The following is a 24,877-nucleotide window of genomic DNA, read 5'->3' as shown; positions in this document are numbered from 1 at the left end:
ATAGTCTCCCAACCAAAAAAAGCCCAGGACCAGATGGGTTTAGCGCAGAGTTCTATCAGACCTTCAAAGAAGATCTAATTCCAGTTCTTCACAAATTATTCCACAAAATAGAAGCAGAAGGTACTCTACAGAATTCATTCTATGAAGTCACAATAAATCTGATACCTAAACTACAGAAAGACCTAACAAAAATAGAGAACTTCAGAACAATTTCCCTTATGAATATTGATGCAAAAATACTCAATAAAGTTCTTGCTAACCAAATTCAAGAACACATCAAAACAATCATCCATCCTGACCAAGTCGGATTCATTCCAGGGATGCAGGGATGGTTCAATATATGGAAATCCATCAATGTAATCCACTATATAAACAAACTCAAAGACAAAAACCACATGATCATCTCGTTAGATGCAGAGAAAGCATTTGAGAAAATCCAACACCCACTCATGGTAAAAGTGTTGGAAAGATCAGGAATTCAAGGCCCATACCTAAACATGATAAAAGGAATCTACAGCAAACCAGTAGCCAACATCAAAGTAAATGGTGAGAAACTAGAAGCAATCTCACTAAAATCAGGGACTAGACAAGGTGATTTTTTCCCCTACCTATTCAACATTGAACTTGAAGTCCCAGCCAGAGCAATTTGACAAGAAAAGGAGTTCAAGGGGATACAAATTGGAAAGGAAGAAGTCAAAATATCACTTTTTTTCAGATGATATGATAGTATATATAAGGGACCCTAAAAATTCAACCAGAGAACTCCTAAGCCTGATAAACAGCTTCAATGAAGTAGCTGGATATAAAATTAACTCAAGCAAGACAATGGCCTTTCTGTACACAAAGGATAAACAGGCTGAGGAAGAAATTAGGGAAACAACACCCTTCTCAATAGTCACAAATAATATAAAATACCTTGGTATGACTCTAACTAAGGAAGTGAATGATCTGTATGATAAGAACTTCAAGTCTCTGAAGAAAGAAATTAAAGAAGATCTCAGAGGATGGAAAGATCTCCCATGCTCATGGATTGGCAGGATCAACATTGTAAAAATGGCTATCTTGCCAAAAGCAATCTATAGATAAAATGCAATCCCCATCAAAATTCCAACTCAATTCTTCAACGAATAAGAAAGGGAAATCAGCAGATTTTTCTGGAATAACAAAAAACCTAGGATAAGAAAAACTCTTCTCAAGGATAAAAGAACCTCTGGTGGAATCACCATGCCAGACCTAAAGCTGTACTACAGAGCAATTGTGATAAAAACTGCATCGTATTGGTATAGTGACAGACAAGTAGACCAATGGAACAAAATTGAAGCCCCAGAGATGAACCCACACACCTATGGTCACTTGATCTTTGACAAGGGAGCTAAAACCATCCAGTGGAAAAAAGACAGCATTTTCAACAAATGGTGCAGGCACAACTTGCGGTTATCATGTAGAAGAATGCGAATTGATTCATTCCTATCTCCTTGTACTAAGGTCAAATCTAAGTGGATTAAGGAACTTCACATAAAACCAGAGACACTGAAAATCATAGAGGAGAAAGTAGGGAAAACCCTCGAAGATATGGGTACAGGGGAAAAATTCCTGAATAGAACAGCAATGGCTTGTGCTGTAAGATCGAGAATCGATAAATGGGACCTCATAAAATTGCAAAGCTTCTGCAAAGCAAAAGACACCGTCAATAAGACAAAAAGGCCACCAACAGATTGGGAAAGTATCTTTACCTATCCCAAATCGGATAGGGGACTAATATCCAATATATATAAAGAACTCAAGAAGGTGGACTCCAGAAAATCAAATAACCCCATTAAAAATTGGGGCTCAGAGCTGAACAAAGAATTCTCACCTGAAGAATACCGAATGGCTGAGAAGGACCTGAAAAATGTTCAACGTTCTTTTTTTTTTTAATTTTTAATATTTTCATTACATATTTTCCTCAATTACATTTCCAATGTTATCCCAAAAGTCCCCCATAGCGCCCCCCACTTCCCTACCCACCCATTCCCATTCTTTTGGCCCTGGCATTCCCGTATATTGGGGCATATAAAGTTTGCAAGTCCAATGGGCCTCTCTTTCCATTGATGGCCGACTAGACCATCTTTCGATACATATGCAGCTAGAGACAAGAGCTCCGGGGTTCTGGTTAGTACATCATGTTGTTCCAACAATAGGGTTGCAGATCCCTTTAGCTCCTTGGGTACTTTCTCTAGCTTCTCCATTGGGAGCCCTGTGATACATCCAATAGCTGAATGTGAACATCCACTCCTGTGTTTGCTAGGCCCCGGCATCGTCTCACAAGAGACAGCTATATTTGGGTCCTTTCAGCAAAATCTTGCTAGTGTATGCAATGGTGTCAGCGTTTAGAAGCTGCTTATGGGATGGATCCCTGGATACGGCAGTCTCTAAATGGTCCATCCTTTCATCACAGCTACGAACTTTGTCTCTGTAACTCCTTCCCTGGGTGTTTTGTTCCCAGTTCTAAGAAGGTGCACAGTGTCCACACTTTGGTCTTCATTCTTCTTGAGTTTCATGCGTTTAGCAAATTGTATCTTATATCTTGGGTATCCTAAGTTTTGGGCTAATATCCACTTATCAGTGAATACATATTGTGTGAGTTCTTTTGTGATTGTGTTATTTCACTCAAGATGATGCCCTCCAGGTCCATCCATTTGGCTAGGAATTTCATAAATTCATTCTTTTTAATAGCTGAGTAGTACTCCATTGTGTAAATGTACCATAATTTCTGTATCCATTCCTCTGTTGAGGGACATCTGGGTTCTTTCCAGCTTCTGGCTATTATAAATAGGGCTGCTATAGACATAGTGGAGCATGTGTCCTTTTTACCGGTTGGGACATCTTCTGGATATATGCCCAGGAGAGGTATTGCTGGATCCTCCGGTAGTACTATGTCCAATTTTCTGAGGAACCGCCAAACTGATTTCCAGAGTGGTTGTACAAGCTTGCAATCCCACCAACAATGGAGGAGTGTTCCTCTTTCTCCACATCCTCGCCAGCATCTGCTGTCACCTGAATTTTTGATCTTAGCCATTCTGACTGGTGTGAGGTGGAATCTCAGGGTTGTTTTGATTTGCATTTCCCTGATGATTAAGGATGTTGAACATTTTTTCAGGTGCTTCTCTGCCATTCGGTATTCCTCAGGTGAGAATTCTTTGTTCAGTTCTGAGCCCCATTTTTTAATGGGGTTATTTGACTTTCTGGAGTCCACCTTCTTGAGTTCTTTATATATATTGGAAATTAGTCCCTTATCTGATTTAGGATAGGTGAAGATCCTTTCCCAATCTGTTGGTGGTTTTTTTGTCTTATTGATGGTGTCTTTAGCCTTGCAGAAGCTTTGCAGTTTCATGAGGTCCCACTTGTCAATTCTCGATCTTACAGCACAAGCCATTACTGTTCTATTCAGGAATTTTTCCCCTGTGCCCATATCTTCAAGGCTTTCCCCCACTTTCTCCTCTATAAGTTTCAGTGTCTCTGGTTTTATGTGAAGTTCCTTGATCCACTTAGACTTGACCTTAGTACAAGGAGATAGGAATGGATCGATTCGCATTCTTCTACATGTTAACAACCAGTTGTGCCAGCACCATTTGTTGAAAATGCTGTCTTTCTTCCACTGGATGTTTTTAGCTCCCTTGTCGAAGATCAAGTGACCATAGGTGTGTGGGTTCATTTCTGGGTCTTCAATTCTATTCCATTGGTCTATTTGTCTGTCACTATACCAGTACCATGCAGTTTTTATCACAATTGCTCTGTAGTAAAGCTTTAGGTCTGGCATGGTGATTCCACCAGAGGTTCTTTTATCCTTGAGAAGAGTTTTTGCTATCCTAGGTTTTTTGTTATTCCAGATGAATTTGCAGATTGCACTTTCTAATTCGTTGAAGAATTGAGTTGGAATTTTGATGGGGATTGCATTGAATCTGTAGATTGCTTTTGGCAAGAAAGCCATTTTTACAATGTTGATCCTGTCAATCCATGAGCATGGGAGATCTTTCCATCTTCTGAGATCTTCTATAATTTCTTTCTTCAGAGACTTGAAGTTTTTATTATACAGATCTTTCACTTCCTTAGTTAGAGTCACACCAAGATATTTTATATTATTTGTGACTATTGAGAAGGGTGTTGTTTCCCTAATTTCTTTCTCAGCCTGTTTATTCTTTGTGTAGAGAAAGGCCATTGATTTGTTTGAGTTAATTTTATATCCAGCTACTTCACCGAAGCTGTTTATCAGGCTTAGGAGTTCTCTGGTGGAATTTTTAGGGTCACTTATATATACTATCATATCATCTGCAAAAAGTGATATTTTGACTTCATCTTTTCCAATTTGTATCCCTTTGATCTCCTTTTGTTGTCGAATTGCTCTGGCTAGGACTTCAAGTACAATGTTGAATAGGTATGGAGAAAGTGGACAGCCTTGTCTAGTCCCTGATTTTAGAGGGATTGCTTCAAGCTTCTCACCATTTACTTTGATGTTGGCTACTGGTTTGCTGTAGATTGTTTTTATCATGTTTAGGTATGGGCCTTGAATTCCTGATCTTTCCAAGACTTTTATCATGAATGGGTGTTGGATCTTGTCAAATGCTTTTTCCGCATCTAACGAGATGACCATGTGTTTTTTGTCTTTAAGTTTGTTTATATACTGGATTACATTGCTGGATTTCCGTATATTGAACCATCCCTGCATCCCTGGGATGAAACCTACTTGGTCAGGATGGATGATTGTTTTGATGTGTTCTTGGATTCGGTTAGCAAGAACTTTATTGAGGATTTTTGCATCAATATTCATAAGGGATATTGATCTGAAGTTTTCTATCTTTGTTGGGTCTTTTTGTGGTTTAGGTATCAGAGTAATTGTGGCTTCATAGAATGAGTTGGGTAGAGTACCTTCTGTTTCTATTTTGTGGAATAGTTTGTGAAGAACTGGGATTAGATCTTCTTTGAAGGTCTGATAGAACTCTGCACTAAACCCATCTGGTCTTGGGCTTTTTTTAGTTGGGAGACTATTAATGACTGCTTCGATTTCTTTGGGGGATATAGGGCTGTTTAGATCATTAACCTGATCTTGATTCAACTTTGGTACCTGGTATCTGTCTAGGAACTTCTCCATTTCATCCAGGTTCTCCAGTTTTGTTGAGTATAGCCTTTGGTAGAAGGATCTGATGGTGTTTTGGATGTCTTCAGGATCTGTTGTTATGTCTCCTTTTTCATTTCTGATTTTGTTAATTAGGATGCTTTCCCTGTGCCCTCTAGTGAGTCTGGCTAAGGGTTTATCTATCTTGTTGATTTTCTCAAAGAACCAGCTCCTTGATTGGTTGATTCTTTGAATAGTTCTTCTTGTTTCCACTTGGTTGATTTCGCCCCTGAGTTTGATTATTTCCTGCTGTCTACTCTTCTTGGGTGAATTTGCTTTCTTTTGTTCTAGTGCTTTTAGGTATGTTGTCAAGCTGCTAATGTGTGCTCTCTCTAGTTTCCTTTTGGAGGTACTCAGAGCTATGAGTTTTCCTCTTAGAAATGCTTTCATTGCGTCCCATAAGTTTGGGTATGTTGTGGCTTCATTTTCATTGAACTCTAAAAAGTCCTTAATTTCTTTCTTTATTCCTTCCTTGACCAAGGTATCATTGAGAAGAGTGTTGTTCAGTGTCCACGTGAAGGTTGGCTTTCTATTATTTATTTTGTTATTGAAGATCAAGCTTAGTCCATGGTGATCTGATAGGATGCATGGGACAATTTCAATAATTTTGTATCTGTTGAGGCCTGTTTTGTGACCAATTATGTGGTCAATTTTGGAGAAAGTACCATGAGGTGCTGAGAAGAAGGTATATCCTTTTGTTTTAGGATAGAATGTTCTGTAGATATCTGCCAGATCCATTTGATTCATAACTTCTGTTAGTTTCACTGTGTCCCTGTTTAGTTTCTGTTTCCACGATCTGTCCATTGGTGAAAGTGGTATGTTGAAGTCTCCCACTATTATTGTATGAGGTGCAATATGTGCTTTGAGATTTACTAAAGTTTCTTTAATGAATGTGGCTGCCTTTGTATTTGGAGCATAGATATTCAGGATTGATAGTTCCTCTTGGAGGATTTTACCTTTGATGAGTATGAAGTGTCCCTCCCTGTCTTTTTTAATGACTTTGGGTTGGAAGTCAATCTTATCAGATATTAGAATGGCTACTCCAGCTTGTTTCTTCATACCATTTGCTTGGAAAATTGTTTTCCAGCCTTTCATTCTGAGGTAGTGTCTATCTTTTTCTCTGAGATGAGTTTCCTTTAAGCAGCAAAATGTTGGGTCTTGTTTGTGTAGCCAGTTTGTTAGTCTATGTCTTTTTATCGGGGAGTTGAGTCCATTGATATTAAGAGATATTAAGGAAAAGTAATTGTTGTTTCCTGTTATTTTTGTTGTTAAAGTTGGCATTCTGTTCTTGTGGCTGTCTTCTTTTAGGTTTGTTGAGGGATTACCTTCTTGTAGTTTCTAGGGCTTGGTTCCTGTCCTTGTATTGGTTTTTTTCTGTTATTATCCTTTGAAGGGCTGGATTCGTGGAGAGATAATGTGTGAATTTGGTTTTGTCGTGGAATACTTTGGTTTCTCCATCTATGTTAATTGAGAGTTTGGCTGGGTATAGTAGCCTGGGCTGGAATTTGTGTTCTTTTAGTGTCTGTATAACATCCGTCCAGGATCTTCTGGCTTTCATAGTCTCTGGTGAAAAATCTGGTGTAATTCTGATAGGCTTGCCTTTATATGTTACTTGGCCTTTTTCTCTTACTGCTTTTAGTATTCTATCTTTATTTAGAACATTTGTTGTTCTGATTATTATGTGTCGGGAGGTATATCTCTTCTGGTCCAGTCTATTTGGAGTTCTGTAGGCTTCTTGTATGTTCATGGGCATCTCTTTCTTTAGATTTGGGAAGTTTTCTTCTATAATTTTGTTGAAGATGTTTGCTGGTCCTTTGAGTTGACAATCTTCATTCTCATCCACTCCTATTATCCGTAGGTTTGGTCTTCTCATTGTGTCCTGTATTTCTTGGATGTTTTGAGTTAGGATCTTTTTGCATTTTACATTTTCCTTGATTGTTGTGCCGATGTTCTCTATGGAATCTTCTGCACCTGAGATTCTCTCTTCCATCTCTTGTATTCTGTTGCTGATGCTCGTATCTATGGTTCCAGATTTCTTTCCTAGGGTTTCTATCTCCAGTGTTGCCTCATTTTGGGTTTTCTTTATTGTGTCTACTTCCCTTTTTAGGTCTAGTATGGTTTTGTTCATCTGTTTGGATGTGTTTTCCTGTTTTTCATTAAGGACTTCTACCTGTTTGATTAGGTTATCCTGTTTTTCTTTGAGGATTTGTAACTCTTTAGCAGTGTTCTCCTGCAATTCTTTAAGGGATTTTTGTGCTTCCTCTTTATTGTCTTCTACCTGTTTACCAGTGTTCCTTTGTATTTCTTTAAGTGTGTTATTAAAGTCCTTCTTGAAGTCCTCTACCATCATCAGGAGATATGCTTTTAGATCTGTGTCTAGATTTTCCGGTGTGTTGGGGTGCCCTGGACTGGGCGAAGTGGGAGTGCTGGGTTCTGATGATGGTGAGTGGTCTTGGTTTCTGTTAGTAAGATTATTACATTTACCTTTCGCCATCTGGTAATCTCTGGGGTTAGGTGTTGTCGTTGTCACTGTTTAAAGATTGGAGCAGAAGCTGTGTTCCACTCACCAGCTGTCTCAAAATCCTGTGGCGGGGGTCGTGGGTAGCTGGCGGGTGTCAGCCGACCCTGTGCTCTAGCTACACCGGTGCTGTTCCGGCCGGATGAGGCCTGTGGCCCTACTCAGGCTGGTTTCTGCTTCCCTAACTAATGCAGTCTCAGGTCCTGCGTGCAATTGGATTGGAGCAGGAGCTGTGTTCCACTCACCAGAAGTCTTAAGATCCTGTGGCGGGTGTTGTGGGTAGCTGGCGAGTGTCAGCCGACTCTGCGTCCTAGCTACCCTGGTGCTTTTCTGACCGGAAGAGCCAACATTCTTAATCATCAGGGAAATGCAAATCAAAACAACCCTGAGATTCCACTTAACTTCAGTCAGAATGGTTAAGATCAAAAATTCAGGTGACAGCAGATGCTGGCGAGGATGTGGAGAAAGAGGAACACTCCTACATTGCTGGTGGGATTGCAAGCTTGTACAACCACTCTGGAAATCAGTCTGGCGGTTCTTCAGAAAATTGGACATAGTACTACCTGAGGATCCCGCAATACCTCTCCTGGGCATATATCCAGAAGTTGTCCCAACCAGTAAGAAGGACATATGTTCCACTATGTCTATAGCAGCCCTATTTATAATAGCCAGAAGCTGGAAAGAACCCAGATGTCCCTCAACAGAGGAATGGATACAGAAAATGTGGTACATTTTCACAATGGAGTTCAGCTATTAAAAATGAATTTATGAAATTCCTAGGCAAATGGATGGATCTAGAGGGTATCATCCTGAGTGAGGTAACCCAATCACAAAGGAACTTGCACAATATGTACTCACTGATAAGTGGATATTAGCCCAGAAACTTAGGATACCCAAGATATAAGATACAATTTGCTAAACACATGAAACTCAAGAAGAATGAAGACCAAAGTGTGGAGACTTTGCCCCTTCTTAGAAATTGGAACAAAACACCCATGGAAGGAGTTACAGAGACAAAATTTGGAGCTCTGACGAAAGGATGGACCGTCTAGTGATTGCCATATGCAGGGATTCATCCCATATTCAGCTTCCAAACGCTGACACCATTGTATACACTAGCAAGATTTTGCTGAAAGGACCCAGATATAGCTGTCTCTTGTGAGACTATGTCGGGGCCTAGCAAACCCAGAAGTGGATGATCACAGTCAGCTATTGGATGAACCACAAGACCCCCAATGGAGGAGCTAGAGAAATTACCCAAGGAGCTAAAGGGAACTACAACCCTATAGGTGGAACAACAATATGAACTAACCAGTACCCCGGAGCTCTTCTCTCTAGCTGCATATGTATCAAAAGATGGCCTAGTCGGCCATCAGTGGAAAGAGAGGCCCACTGGACTTGCAAACTTTATATGCCCCAGTACAGGGAAACCCCAGGGCTAAAAAGGGGGAGTGGGTGGGTAGGGTATTGGGGGGTGTGGGTATGGAGGACTTTTGGGATAGCATTGAAAATGTAAATGAGGAAAATACCTAATAAAAATAAATTAAAAAAAAAAAGGAAATTTCCTGAACAGAACCCCAAGAATTGACAAATGGGACCTCATAAAATTGCAAATCTTCTGTAAGGCAAAGGACACTCTTAATAGGACAAAATGGCAACCTACAGATTCAGAAGTGATCTTTACCAAGCCTACATCCCATAGAGGGCTAATATCCAATATATACAAAGAACTCAAGAAGTTAAACTCCAGAGAACCAAATAACCCTATTAAAAATGGGGTACAGAGCTGTCTTATTCAGGGTTTCTATTCCTGCACAAACATCATGACCAAGAAGCAAGTTGGGGAGGAAAGGGTTTATTCAATTCAACTTACACTTCCATGCTGCTGTTCATCTCCAAAGGAAGTCAGGACTGGAACTCAAGAAGGTCAGGGAGCAGGAGCTGATGCAGAGGCCATGGAGGGATGTTCTTTTCTGGCTTGCTTTCCCTGGCTTGCTCAGCCTGCTCTCTTATAGAACCCAAGACTACTAGTCCAGAGATGGCACCACCCACAGGGGCCTTCCCCCTTGAGAAAATGCCTTACGGCTGGATCTCATGGAGGCATATCCTCAACTGAAGCTCCTTTCTCTGTGATAACTCCAGCTGTGTCAAGTTGACAGAAAACTAGCCAGTACAATTGACCCCTTGTCAACTTGACACACAAACACATCACATATAAGCCTCAACCCTTACATTCATATTCATCCCCAATATCTAAGTAACATAAAAAGTCCCACAGTCTTTACAGATTCTTAAAATTTCAATCTCTTTAAAATATCCATCCCTTTTAAAATTGAAAGTCTTTTTACAATTAAAAGTCTTTTAACTGTGGGCTCCACTAAAACAGTTTCTTCCTTCAAGAGGGAAAATATCAGGGCACAGTCACAATCAAAGCAAAAATCAATCTCCAACTGTCCAATGTCTGGGATCCAACTCATGATCTTCTGGGCTTCTCCAAGGGCTTGGGTCACTTCTCCAGCCATGCCCTTTGTAGCACACACGTTGTCCTCTGGGCTCCAGATGCCTGTACTCCACTGCTGCTGCTGCCCTTGGTGGTCATCTCATGGTACTGGCATCTCCAAAACACTGCATGACCCCTTCAGTCCTGTGCCGTCAATTGCAACTGAGGCTGCACCTTCACCAATGGCCTTCCATGGCCTCTCACAGTGCCGGGCCTCAGCTGCTCTGTGTGACCCCTTCATGCCTTCAAATCCAGTACCACATGGGTGACCCTTACATATTACCAAGTCCCGCTACAGCAGGAGTACAACCTTGGCCATCTCTGGAACACAGCCTCTTTGTGCTTTCAGAAAACACTTCCCAGAAGATGTCACCTCAATGATGCTGGTCTCCTCTTAATCACCGATAATTTCTTAGCTCCAGCTAACCAGCATCAATAGTCCCGGTAATGCAAAGTTTTTGTTTTGGTAGTTCTGGTATCTTGTAAATCACAGCTGATTCTTCAGCCCCAGCTAACCAGAACTACAGAATCTTCACAATCAAAACAGCAATGGCCCTGATAAAAGTCTTTAATCTTCCCTCTGAAATTTCACAAGTCAGGCCTCCATCTTCTGCACTGTTCTCAACATTATCTTCCAAGCTCCTACACAACATTCGATACAGGTGTTAATATCAAATGGATCTTCTGGCTCAAAGTTCCAAAGTCCTTCCACAGTCCTCCCCAAAACATGGTCAGGTTGTTACAGGAATACCCCACTATGCTGGTTCCAATTTGTCTTCTTAAACAAAGAATTCTTAATGGAGGAATTCTGAATGGCTGAGAATCACTTGAAGACATGTTCAACATCCTTAGTCATCAGGGAAATGCAAATCAAAACAACCCTAAGGTTCTACCTCACACCAGTCAGAATGGCTAAGATCAAAAACTCTGGTGTTAGCAGATGCTGGTAAGGATGTGGTGAAAAGAGTATCACTCCTCCATTGTCTGTGGGATTGTAAGCTGGTGCAACCACTCTGGAAATCAGTTTGGCTGTTCCTCAAAAAATTGGACATATTCCTACCTGAGGACCCAGCAATACTACTACTGGGCATATACCTAGAAGATGTTCCAACATGTAATAAGGACACATTTTCCACTATGTTCATCGGAACCATATTTATAATAGTCAGAAGGTGGAAAGAACCCAGATGTCCCTCTTCAGAGGAATGGATACAGAATATATGGTACATTTACATAATGGAGTACTACTCAGCTATTAAAAACAATGAATTTATGAAATTCTTGGGTAAATGGATAGAAGTAGAAAATATCCTGAGTGAGGTAACCCAATCACAAATGAATACACATGGTATGCAGTCATTGATAAGTGGATATTAGCCCAGAAGTTCGGAATACCCAAGATAAAATTTGCAAAACACATGACACTCAAGAACAAGGAAGACCAAAGTTGGATACTTCGATCCTTCTTAGAAGGGGGAACAAATTACCAGTGGATGGAGTTACAGAGGCAAAGTGTTGATCAGAGACTGAAGGAAGGACCATCCAGAGACTGCCCGACCTGGGGATCCATTCCGTAAACAACCACCAAACCCAGACTCTATTGTGGATGCCAACAAGTTCTTGTTGACAGAAGACTGCTATAGCTGTTTCCTGAGAGGCTCTACCAGTGCTTGACAAATACAGAGATGGATCCTTGCACCCTCCCATCGGACTGAGCACAGGGACCCCAGTGGAGGAGCTATAGTAAGGGCCTAAGAAGCTGAAGGGGTTAGCACCCCCCTAGGGGGAACAACAATATTAACTAACCAGTACCCCCAGAGCTTCCAGGGACTAAATCACCAACCAAAGATTATACATGATGGGACTCATGGCTCCAGCTGCATATGTAGCAGAGCATGGCCTAGTCGGTCATCAATGTTAGGAGAGGCCTTTAGTTCTGTGAAGCCTCTATGTCCCAGTGTAGGGGAATGCCAGGGCCAGGAAGGGGGAGTTGGTGGTTTGGTGAGTAGGGGGAGGGGGAAAGGGATAGGGGGTTTTCAGACGGGAAACCAGGAAAGGGAAGAACATTTGAAATGTAAATAAAGTAAATATCTAATAAAATTTTTTTGGTATTTATTTCATTTACATTTCCAATGCTATCCCAAAGTCCCCCACATGCTCCCTGATCCACTCCCCCACCAACCCACTCCCACTTCTTGGCCCTGGCGTTCCCCTGTACTGAGGCATGTAAAATTTGCACGATCAATGGGCCTCTCTTTCCACTGATGGCTGACTAGGCCATCTTCTGATTCGTATTCAGCTAGAGACATGAGCTTTGGGGGGGGGGTACTGGTTAGTTCATATTGTTGTTCCACCTATAGGGTTGCAGATCCCTTTAGCTCCTTGGGGACTTTCTCCAGCTCCTCCGTTGGGGGCCCTGTGATCCATCCAATAGCTGACTGTGAGCATCCACTTCTGTGTTTGCTAGGCCCCGGCATAATCTCACAAGAGACAGCTATATCAGGGTCCTTTCAGCAAAATCTTGCTAGTGTATGCAATGGTGTCAGTGTTTGGAGGCTGATTATAGGATGGATCCCCAGGTATGGCAGTCTCTAGATGGTCCATCCTTTTGTCTCAGCTCCAAACTCTGTCTCTGTAGCTCCTTCCATGGGTGCCTTGCTCCCAATTCCAAGAAGGTGCAAAGCATCCACACTTTGGTCTTCATTCTTCCCGAGCTTCATGTGTTTCGCAAATTGTATCTTATATCTTGGGTATTCTAAGTTTCTGGGCTAATATCCACTTATCAGTGAGTACATATTGTGTGAGTTCTTTTGTGATTGGGCTACCTCATGGATTTATTTATTTATTTTACGTGAGTACATCGCTGGCTTTAGACACACCAGAAGAGGGCATCAGATCATATTATAGATGGTTGTGAGCCACCATGTTATTGCTGGGAACTGAACTTAGGACCTCTGGGAGAGCAGTCACTTCTCTTAACCACTGAGCCATCTCTCCAGCCCAAGGACATGGATTCTTAACCTTCCCTGACAGCTCATCATCTGGGAACTAAGCATGAAAATATATGAGCCTATAACACCAATTCATTGAAACCTCCACAGACAGACCCCAAAATAGGACTGTTAGGGAAGAAGAATAAAAATTTAAGACTTACTATAATGTACGAACAATGTTAACAATGGTATACTATTTACTTGAAAGTTATTAAAAGAGATCTTAACATCGTATTTATTTTTATTTTTGAGAAACCACATACACACATAAAGAAAATGTTAACTATAAAGGCAATAGATTTTTCTTTTTGGGACAGGGTCTCACTCTGTAGACTAGCCTGGCCTAGAACTCACTATGTAGCTCAGGTTGGCCTTGAACTCAAAGCAATACTTTTTTTCTCAGTGTACTGAGCACTGGAATTAGAATCAGAGGATGCATGCCCATCACATAAATATGTTATTTTTTGATTATGGTGATTATTTCTCAATGTATACCTATATCAAAATACCAATTTGCCCATTTTAATTACACATATTTTCTTCTAATTATACTTGAATAAAAAATGTAAAAATTGACCAGGGTAGCTAGGGCACAGGGTCTGCTGACACTCACCAGCTACCCACAACACCCGCCACAGGATCTTGAGACTTCTGGTGAGTGGAACACAGCTTCTGCTCCAGTCCAATCGCGGGGGACCTGAGACTGCTTTGGTTGGGGAGGCAGAAATCCGGCCTGAGTAGGGCCACAAGCCTCTTCCGGTCAGACCAGCACCGGGATAGCTAGAGTGCAGGGTCGGCTGACACCCGCCAGCTACCCAGGACACCCGCCACAGGATTTTGAGACTTCTGGTGAGTGGAACACAGAGTCTGCTCCAATCTTTAAACAGTGACAACAATAACAACTAACCCCAGAGATTACCAGATGGTGAAAGGTAAACGTAATAATCTTACTGACAGAAACCAAGACCACTCACCATCATCAGAACCCAGCACTCCCACTTCGCCCAGTCCAGGGCACCCCAACACACCGGAAAAGCTAGACACGGATCTAAAAGCATATCTCATGATGATGGTAGAGGACATCAAGAAGGACTTTAATAACTCACTTAAAGAATTACAGGAGAACATGGCTAAAGAGTTATAAGTCCTTAAAGAAAAACAGGAAAACACAACCAAACAGGTAGAAGTCCTTAAAGAAAAACAGGAAAACACAACCAAACTGGAATAAGTCCTTAAAGAGAAACAGGAAAACATCCAAACAGATGATGGAAATGAACAAAACCATACTAGACCTAAAAAGGGAAGTAGACACAATAAAGAAAACCCAAAATGAGGCAACACTGGAGATAGAAACCCTAGGAAAGAAATCTGGAACCATAGATACGAGCATCAGCAACAGAATACAAGAGATGGAAGAGAGAATCTCAGGTGCAGAAGATTCCATAGAGAACATCGGCACAACAATCAAGGAAAATGTAAAATGCAAAAAGATCCTAACTCAAAACATCCAAGAAATACAGGACACAATGAGAAGACCAAACCTACGGATAATAGGAATGGATGAGAATGAAGATTTTCAACTCAAAGGACCAGCAAACATCTTCAACAAAATTATAGAAGAAAACTTCCCAAATCTAAAGAAAGAGATGCCCATGAACATACAAGAAGACTACAGAACACCAAATAGACTGGACCAGAAAAGAAATACCTCCCAACACATAATAATCAGAACAACAAATGCACTAAATAAAGAGAGAATACTAAAAGCAGTAAGAGAAAAAGGCCAAGTAACATATAAAGGCAAGCCTATCAGAATTACACCAGATTTTTCACCAGAGACTATGAAAGCCAGAAGATCCTGGACAGATGTTATACAGACACTAAAAGAACACGAATTCCAGCCCAGGCTACTATACCCAGCCAAACTCGCAATTAACATAGATGGAGAAACCAAAGTATTCCACGACAAAACCAAATTCACACATTATCTCTCCACGAATCCAGCCCTTCAAAGGATAATAACAGAAAAAAACCAATACAAAGATGGGAACCACGCCCTAGAAACAATAAGAAGGTAATCCCTCAACAAACCTAAAAGACGATAGCCACAAGAACAGAATGCCAACTTTAACAACAAAAATAACAGGAAACAACAATTACTTTTCCTTAATATCTCTTAATATCAATGGACTCAACTCTCCGATAAAAAGACATAGACTAACAAACTGGCTACACAAACAAGACCCAACATTTTGCTGCTTACAGGAAACATCTCAGAGAAAAAGATAGACACTACCTCAGAATGAAAGTCTGGAAAACAATTTTCCAAGCAAATGGTATGAAGAAACAAGCTGGAGTAGCCATTCTAATATCTGATAAGATTGACTTCCAACCCAAAGTCATCAAAAAAGACAGGGAGGGGCACTTCATACTCATCAAAGGTAAAATCCTCCAAGAGGAACTATCAATCCTGAATATCTATGCTCCAAATACAAAGGCAGCCACATTCATTAAAGAAATTTTAGTAAATCTCAAAGCACACATTGCACCTCATACAATAATAGTGGGAGACTTCAACACACCACTTTCACCAATGGACAGATCGTGGAAACAGAAACTAAACAGGGACACAGTGAAACTAACAGAAGTTATGAATCAAATGGATCTGGCAGATATCTACAGAACATTCTATCCTAAAACAAAAGGATATACCTTCTTCTCAGCACCTCATGGTACCTTCTCCAAAATTGACCACATAATTGGTCACAAAACAGGCCTCAACAAATACAAAAATATTGAAATTGTCCCATGCATCCTATCAGATCACCATGGACTAAGGCTGATCTTCAATAACAAAATAAATAATAGAAAGCCAACATTCACGTGGAAACTGAACAACACTCTTCTCAATGATACCTTGGTCAAGGAAGGAATAAAGAAAGAAATTAAGGACTTTTTAGAATTCAATGAAAATGAAGCCACAACATACCCAAACTTATGGGACGCAATGAAAGCATTTCTAAGAGGAAAACTCATAGCTCTGAGTGCCTCCAAAAAGAAACTAGAGAGAGCACACATTAGCAGCTTGACAACACACCTAAAAGCACTAGAAAAAAGCAAGCAAATTCACCCAAGAAGAGTAGACAGCAGGAAATAATCAAACTCAGGGGCGAAATCCACCAAGTGGAAACAAGAAGAACTATTCAAAGAATCAACCCATCAAGGAGCTGGTTCTTTGAGAAAATCAACAAGATAGGTAAACCCTTAGCCAGACTCACTAGAGGGCACAGGGAAAGCATCCTAATTAACAAAATCAGAAATGAAAAAGGAGACATAACAACAGATCCTGAAGACATCCAAAACACCATCAGATCCTTCTACCAAAGGCTATACTCAACAAAACTGGAGAACCTGGATGAAATGGAGAAGTTCCTAGACAGATACCAGGTACCAAAGTTGAATCAAGATCAGGTTAATGATCTAAACAGCCCTATATCCCCCAAAGAAATAGAAGCAGTCATTAATAGTCTCCCAACTAAAAAAAGCCCAGGACCAGATGGGTTTAGTGCAGAGTTCTATCAGACCTTCAAAGAAGATCTAATCCCAGTTCTTCACAAACTATTCCACAAAATAGAAACAGAAGGTACTCTACCCAACTCATTCTATGAAGCCACAATTACTCTGATACCTAAACCACAAAAAGTCCCAACAAAGATAGAAAACTTCAGATCAATATCCCTTATGAATATTGATGCAAAAATCCTCAATAAAGTTCTTGCTAACCGAATCCAAGAACACATCAAAACAATCATCCATCCTGACCAAGTAGGTTTCATCCCAGGGATGCAGGGATGGTTCAATATACGGAAATCCATCAACGTAATCTAGTATATAAACTAACTCAAATACAAAAACCACATGGTCATCTCGTTAGATGCGGAAAAAGCATTTGACAAGATCCAACACCCATTCATGATAAACGTCTTGGAAAGATCAGGAATTCAAGGCCCATACCTAAACATGATAAAAACAATCTACAGCAAACCAGTAGCCAACATCAAAGTAAATGGTGAGAAGCTTGAAGCAATCCCTCTAAAATCAGGGACTAGACAAGGCTGTCCACTTTCTCCATACCTATTCAACATTGTACTTGAAGTCCTAGCCAGAGCAATTCGACAACAAAAGGAGATCAAAGGGATACAAATTGGAAAAGATGAAGTCAAAATATCACTTTGTGCAGATGATATGATAGTATATATAAGTGACCCTAAAAATTCCACCAGAGAACTCCTAAGCCTGATAAACAGCTTCGGTGAAGTAGCTGGATATAAAATTAACTCAAACAAATCAATGGCCTTTCTCTACACAAAGAATAAACAGGCTGAGAAAGAAATTAGGGAAACAACACCTTCTCAATAGTCACAAATAATATAAAATATCTTGGCGTGACTCTAACTAAGGAAGTGAAAGATCTGTATAATAAAACTTCAAGTCTCTGAAGAAAGAAATTATAGAAGATCTCAGAAGATGGAAAGATCTCCCATGCTCATGGATTGGCAGGATCAACATTGTAAAAATGGCTATCTTGCCAAAAGCAATCTACAGATTCAATGCAATCCCCATCAAAATTCCAACTCAATTCTTCAAGGAATTAGAAAGTGCAATCTGCAAATTCATCTGGAATAACAAAAAACCTAGGATAGCAAAAACTCTTCTCAAGGATAAAAGAACCTTGCTGTGGCCACTTGCTGTGGATACTTAACATAAGACCTTTTATAACTCTGATCGTCTTCAGATGATCCAAGATAGGTGTCATCATCCTTAGGTGGATTTTGAAAATTAATAAACCTTAGTATGCCAGATCTTACTATCTTTGTCTTCAAATTTTACAATTCATTTAAACATTTTTAATAAGTGAAGACATAAATTATGTATTTAGAACAGCTATAATCTATGAACACACATATGTACACATGTTTATGTATGTGCTGATTTCTCTCATTTTCATTTGTAAATATATATGTAAGTATGTGTGTATATCTAACTTTAGCAACTATATATGGAATAGATTTTTGTCTTCAACATATACTGTTCAATATTGCTTCTTTCTCTGTGATCACATAGGGGGCTTCATCTATCTTCTACAGGATATTGTACATAGTTAGTGCTTGTGTGACTTCTCTGTGTCTTGTCTCTAAGGTCTTGGAGGATAGAAACTATCTCCCATTTACCTTTACATCTGTGGAGTGTGGTCTAGTGTGTGGAATTTAGGTAAACAATCAATGTATTTTTAATGAATCAATGAAGTACTTAGTTTAATCTTTTTGTGTTTATTTTAAGCAGTCCCACAAACCTTCATTTTTTTTTCACAGTAATTTGTACAAAGGGTAGTAACAATGCACCAGCGCTACTTCAATAGCACCGAAAGTGTAGTAGACACTTAAAATAACTGACATAGCTATAAAAATAGCTGACTAGGAATTCCTATTCCTAGATTTGGAATCATATTTTTTTCTGTAACCTATTTCTTTCTTTGATGGCATTATACGAAAGGATGTGAAGCCATAAGATTCGGAGGAAATCTGGGTGGTTGCAGGAGATCTAGCCTTTTCATTAAGCAAGTGCAAAACCAAAATCAGATTAGATTCCATTCCCTACTCAGATGCTGCAGGGAAAACAATTCTATAGATTATTTTAAAGGACCACATTCTGTGCTTCTGTGTCACCGAGAAAATGTTCCTGAATACAGAATTTGTGTCTTCTAATCTGGAGTCCAAACACCATACGTTAGGTTAAACGCTGTAGAGAAGTACAGAAACTCTAGTGCTTTTGTATTTCCCAGGGTAGACTAGCACACCACCACCTCCAAATCTCTGTGGCTTCAAGTCAATTGAGCATACTTTTAGCTTGCCACAAACATCTCTCTGGGGACAGCATTGAGTACTTATCATTGATATGTTTGACAGGTGCTGAGGGATAGCACCTGCCCTCCAGAACATTGCTGTAGCGGAGGATAAAGAAAGGAAGGTGTAAACCATTTCTTGGCTCCTGAACTATCCTCTTGGAAAAGGCACATGTTGCTGAATTCCAGTGTCAAGAAGGTACAGTCTCAGGACATGCCTGGAATGAGAGAATAGCAGGCTTATTTTTGGCAACCTTTATGACTATCACAGATTTTGGCAATGTTTTCTCCAGGCTACTATGAAAGTAATTGCGAGCAAAAGCTTTTGGTTGCCCAAGAGCAAAGGAAAGCTTTAGTATTGAAGATACTTTTTTGTTGTTGGTTTTTTTTTTTTTTTGTTTTTTTTTTTTTGTTTTTTTTTTTTTGTTTTTTTTTTTTTTTTTGGTTTTTCAAGACAAGGTTTCTCTGTATAGCCCTGGCTGTCCTGGAACTCACTTTGTAGACCAGGCTGGCCTCGAACTCAGAAATCCACCTGCCTCTGCCTCCCAAGTGCTGGGATTAAAGGCGTGCGCCACCACTGCCCTGCTATTGAAGATACTTTTGCAGCATATTCGATGTTTGATTTTTGATGCTATAATTTTTTAATTGTTGTTCAAGGTGATAAACAACACAGAGCAATCTTATCACAGGTTGTCTGTTTTTAACTGTAGAGGTTTCTATGTGTACTCTGTTCAGAGTATAGCCTCTCAATAAACTTGTCTTTATTCAGAACAATAGCATTACTATGACTCAAACACAAGGCTTTCCAACAGACTATGCTTCTCTGTTAGTCACTCATCAAGTATGTATGGAGGGTCTAACACTAGTGCTTCAGTAGTGAAGAAAGCATATTGCATTTGTGGCAATGCTGGTGTTCTGAAGTCTTGCCATAGTCGGTGAGAGGGTAGATAACTCTGTTCAGACTCATTGGATTCCTAGATGTGTGGATTCATTCTTTATCATTCATCGATAATTCCTCTTAAAAGTAGACATTATTCTATTCTTTTCCTCCTCTCAGAACCTATTAGACTTTTGTTAGACCTTCTATTTTCTAGGTCTTTAACTATCTCCTGTATGTATTTTACCTTGTGGGTCTTTTTATTCATTCAGATGACTTTTGAAGATCTATTTGGTCATTCCTGGGTATCTCTTTGACTTCTGTCTATTTTGTTACTAAGCTTCTTAATTTCAGTTATGCTAGGTATTTTATTTGGTTCTAGAATTGGCATGATCATATTTCTAAGGTTGGGTTTGTTTTTCTCTTCAGATCTAACATATTAACAATTATCATTTTATATACTGTGTCTGTTGACTCTGATGCCTGAAATATTTTAAAGTTTTCTGATTTTCTAACTTAGTATTTTGTTATTTATAGTTTCATGATACTTGAATATGGGTAACTCAGTTTTCTTAAAATGCAAGGGCTCTGCTGGCTTATATATCTGTGTGTAATATCAGTCCAGGACCACTTTAAATATCTATTCAGCTTTCTTTTCTTCCTCCTAACTAGAGAAACAAATGAAAAGAAATTGTTTCAAATTTTCATGAAAGTCCCCTTTAAAAAGAATTGTGGTCAACACTCCTTTTAAGATTTTGATAATGTCATCAAAATAATTTCAGTATTTGATATCTAACAAAAGTACATTTAAAATACTCTTTAAATATCAAAGCCATAAGCAAAGCAATATTTCTCAGGTACATTTACACAATGGAGTACTACTAAGCTATTAAAAAGAATGAATTTATGAAATTCCTAGGCAAATGAATGGATCTGGAGGGCATCATCCTCAGTGAGGTAACTCAATCACAAAAGAACTCACATGATATGTACTCACTGATAAGTGGATATTAGCCCAGAAACTTAGAATACCCAAGATACAAGATACAATTTGCAAAACACATGAAACTGAAGAAGAACGAAGACCAAAGTGTGGACACTTTGCCCCTTCTTAGAATTGGGAACAAAACACCCATGGAAAGAGTTATAGAGACAAAGTTTGGAGCTAAGACGAAAGGTTGGACCATCTAGAGACTGCCATACCCGGGGATCCATCCCATAATCAGCCTCCAAACGCTGACACCATTGCATAAACTAGCAAGATTTTGCTGAAAGGACCCTGATATAGCTGTCTCTTGTGAGGCTATGCCGGGGCCTAGCAAACACAGAAGTAGATGCTCACAGTCAGCTATTGGATGGATCACAGGGCCCTCAAAGGAGGAGCTAGAGTAAGTACTCAAGGAGCTAAAGGGGACTGGAACCCTATAGGTGGAACAACATGATGTACTAACCAGTACCCCCTGGAGCTCGTGTCTCTAGCTGCATATGTATCAGAAGATGGCCTAGTTGGCCATCATTGGAAAGAGATGCCCATTGGTCTTGCAAACTTTATATGCCTCAGTACAGGGGAAAGCCAGGGCCAAGAAGTGGGAGTGGGTGGGTAGGGGAGTGGGTGGGGGAGGGTATGGGGGACTTTTGAAATAGCACTGGAAATGTAAATGAAGTTAATACCTAATTTAAAAAAGAAGAAGGAAAAAAAAGTTGTATATGCTGAAAAGATAGAATTTCCTAGGTATAACACTAAGATATAATAATTGGCCCTACTAATATAACTTGAAAAATTAAAATTACAATTTCTTCCTCTTTTCTCTCTTTCTTTCTTTCTATTTTTTAGAATTATTTTTTATTAGGTATTTTCCTCATTTACATTTCCAATGCTATCCAAAAAGTCCCCAATACACTACCCCCACCACTCCCCTACCCACCCACTCCCCCTTTTTGGCCCTGGCGTTCCCCTGTACTGGGGCATATAAAGTTTGCAAGTCCAATGGGCCTCTCTTTCCAGTGATGGCCGACTAGGCCATCTTTTGATACATATACAGCTAGAGTCAAGAGCTCTGGGGTACTGGTTAGTTCATAATGTTGTTCCACCTATAGGGTTGCAGATCCCTTTAGCTCCTTGGGTACTTTCTCTAGCTCCTCCATTGAGGGCCCAGTGATCCATCCAATAGCTGACTGTGAGCACCCACTTCTGTGTTTGCTAGGCCCCGGCATTGTCTCACAAGAGACAGCTATATCTGGGTCCTTTTAGCAAAATCTTGCTAATGTATGCAATGGTGTCAGTGTTTGAAAGCTGATTATGGGATGGATCCCTGGATATGGCAGTCTTTAGATGGTCCATCCTTTCGTCAGGGCTCCAAACTTTATCTATGCAACAACTTCCATGGGTGATTTGTTCCCAATTCTAAGAAGGGGCACAATGTCCACACTTTGGTCTTCGTTCTTCTTGAGTTTCATGCGTTTAACAAGTTGTATCTTGTATCTTGGGGATTCTAAGTTTTTGGGCTAATATCCACTTATCAGTGAGTACATATTGTGTGAGTTCCTTTGTGATTGTGTTACCTCACTCAGGATGATGCCCTCCAGGTCCATCCATTTGCCTAGGAATTTCATAAATTCATTCTTTTTAATAGCTGAGTAGTATTCCATTGTGTAAATGTACCACATTTTCTGTATCCATTCCTCTGTTGAGAGGCATCTGGGTTCTTTTCAGCTTTTGGCTATTATACATAAGGCTGCTATGAACATAGTGGATCATGTGTCCTTCTTACCGGTTGGAACATCTTCTGGATATATGCCCAGGAGAGGTATTGCGGAAACTCCTGGAAGTATTATGTCCAATTTTCCGAGGAACTGCCAGACTGATTTCCAGAGTGGTTGTACAAGTTTGTAATCCCACCAACAATGGAGGAATGTTCCTCTTTCTCCACATCCTCGCCAGCATCTGCTGTCACCTGAATTTTTGATCTTAGCCATTCTGACTGGTGTGAGGTGGAATCTCAGGGTTGTTTTGATTTGCATTTCCCTGATGATTAAGGATGTTGAACATTATTTCAGGTGCTTCTCTGCCATTTGGTATTCCTAAGGTGAGAATTCTTTGTTCAGTTCTGAACCCCATTTTTTAACGGGGTTATTTGATTTTCTGGAGTCCACCTTCTTGAATTCTTTATATATATTGGATATTAGTCCCCTATCTGATTTAGGATAGGTAAAGATCCTTTCTCAATCTGTTGGTGATCTTTTTGTCTTATTGACAGTGTCTTTTGCCTTGCAGAAGCTTTGCAACTTTATGAGGTCCCATTTATCGATTCTTGATCTTACAGCACAAGCCATTACTGTTCTATTCAGGAATTTTTCCCCTGTACCTATATCTTCGAGGCTTTTCCCTTCTTTATCCTCTATAAGTTTCAGTGTCTCTGGTTTTATGTGGAGTTCCTTAATCCACTTAGATTTGACCTTAGTACAAGGAAATAGGAATGGATCAATTCGCATTCTTCTACATGATAACTGCCAGTTGTGCCAGCACCATTTGTTGAAAATGCTGTCTTTTTTCCACTGGATGGTATTTGCTCCCTTTTCAAAGATCAAGTGACCATAGGTGTGTGGGTTCATCTCAGGGTCTTCAATTCTGTTCCATTGTTCTACTTGTCTGTCGTTATACCAGTACCATGCAGTTTTTATCACAATTGCTCTGTAGTACAACTTTAGGTCCGGCATGGTGATTCCACCAGAGGTTCTTTTATCCTTGAGAAGAGTTTTTGCTAGCATAGGATTTTTGTTGTTCCAGATGAATTTGCAGATTGCACTTTCTAATTCCTCGAAGAATTGAGTTGGAATTTTGATGGGGATTGCATTGAATCTGTAGATTGCTTTTGGCAAGATAACCATTTTTACAATGTTGATCCTGCCAATCCATGTGCATGGGAGATCTTTCCATCCTCTGAGATCTTCTTTAATTTCTTTCTTCAGCAACTTGAAGTTCTTGTCATACAGATCTTTCACTTCCTTAGTTAGAGTCATGCCAGGGTATTTTATATTATTTGTGACTATTGAGAATGGTGTTGTTTCCCTAATTTCTTTCTCAGCCTGTTTATCCTTTGTGTACAGAAAGGCCATTGACTTGCTTGAGTTAATTTTATATCCAGCTACTTCATTGAAGCTGTTTGTCGGGCTTAGGAGTTCTCTGGTGGAATTTTTAGGGTCACTTATATATACTATCATATCATCTGCAAAAAGTGATATTTTGATTTCTTCTTTTCAAATTTGTATCCCCTTGATCTCCTTTTGTTGTCTCATTGCTCTGACTAGGACTCCAAGTACAATGTTGAATAGGTAGGGGGAGAGTGGACAGTCTTGTCTAGTCCCTGATTTAAGTGGGATTTTTTCCAGCTTCTCACCATTTACTTTGATGTTGGCTACTGGTTTGCTGTAGATTGCTTTTATCATGTTTAGGTATGGGCCTTGAATTCCTGATCTTTCCAAGACTTTTATCATGAATGGGTGTTGGATTTTGTCAAATGCTTTTTCAGCATCTAAGGAGATGATCATGTGGTTTTTGTCTTTGAGTTTGTTTATATACTGGATTACGTTTATCAATTTCCATATATTGAACCATCCTTGCATCCCTGGGATGAAACCTACTTGGTCAGGATGGATGATTGTTTTGATGTGTTCTTGGATTCGGTTAGTAAGAACATTATTGAGGATTTTTGCATCGATATTCATAAGGGAAATTGGTCTGAAGTTCTCTATCTTTGTTGGGTCTTTTTGTGGTTTAGGTATCAGAGTAATTGTGGCTTCATAGAATGAGTTGGGTAGAGTACCTTCTGTTTCTATTTTGTGGAATAGTTTGTGAAGAACTGGGATTAGATCTTTTTTGAAGGTCTGATAGAACTCTGCGCTAAACACATCTGGTCCTGGGATATTTTTGGTTGG

The sequence above is a fragment of the Mus caroli genome, unplaced genomic scaffold, assembly GCF_978045245.1.
Source record: "Mus caroli unplaced genomic scaffold, Mus_caroli_1 scaffold_14, whole genome shotgun sequence".
Taxonomy (NCBI): domain Eukaryota; kingdom Metazoa; phylum Chordata; class Mammalia; order Rodentia; family Muridae; genus Mus; species Mus caroli.
This window is presented reverse-complemented; position numbering follows the sequence as displayed.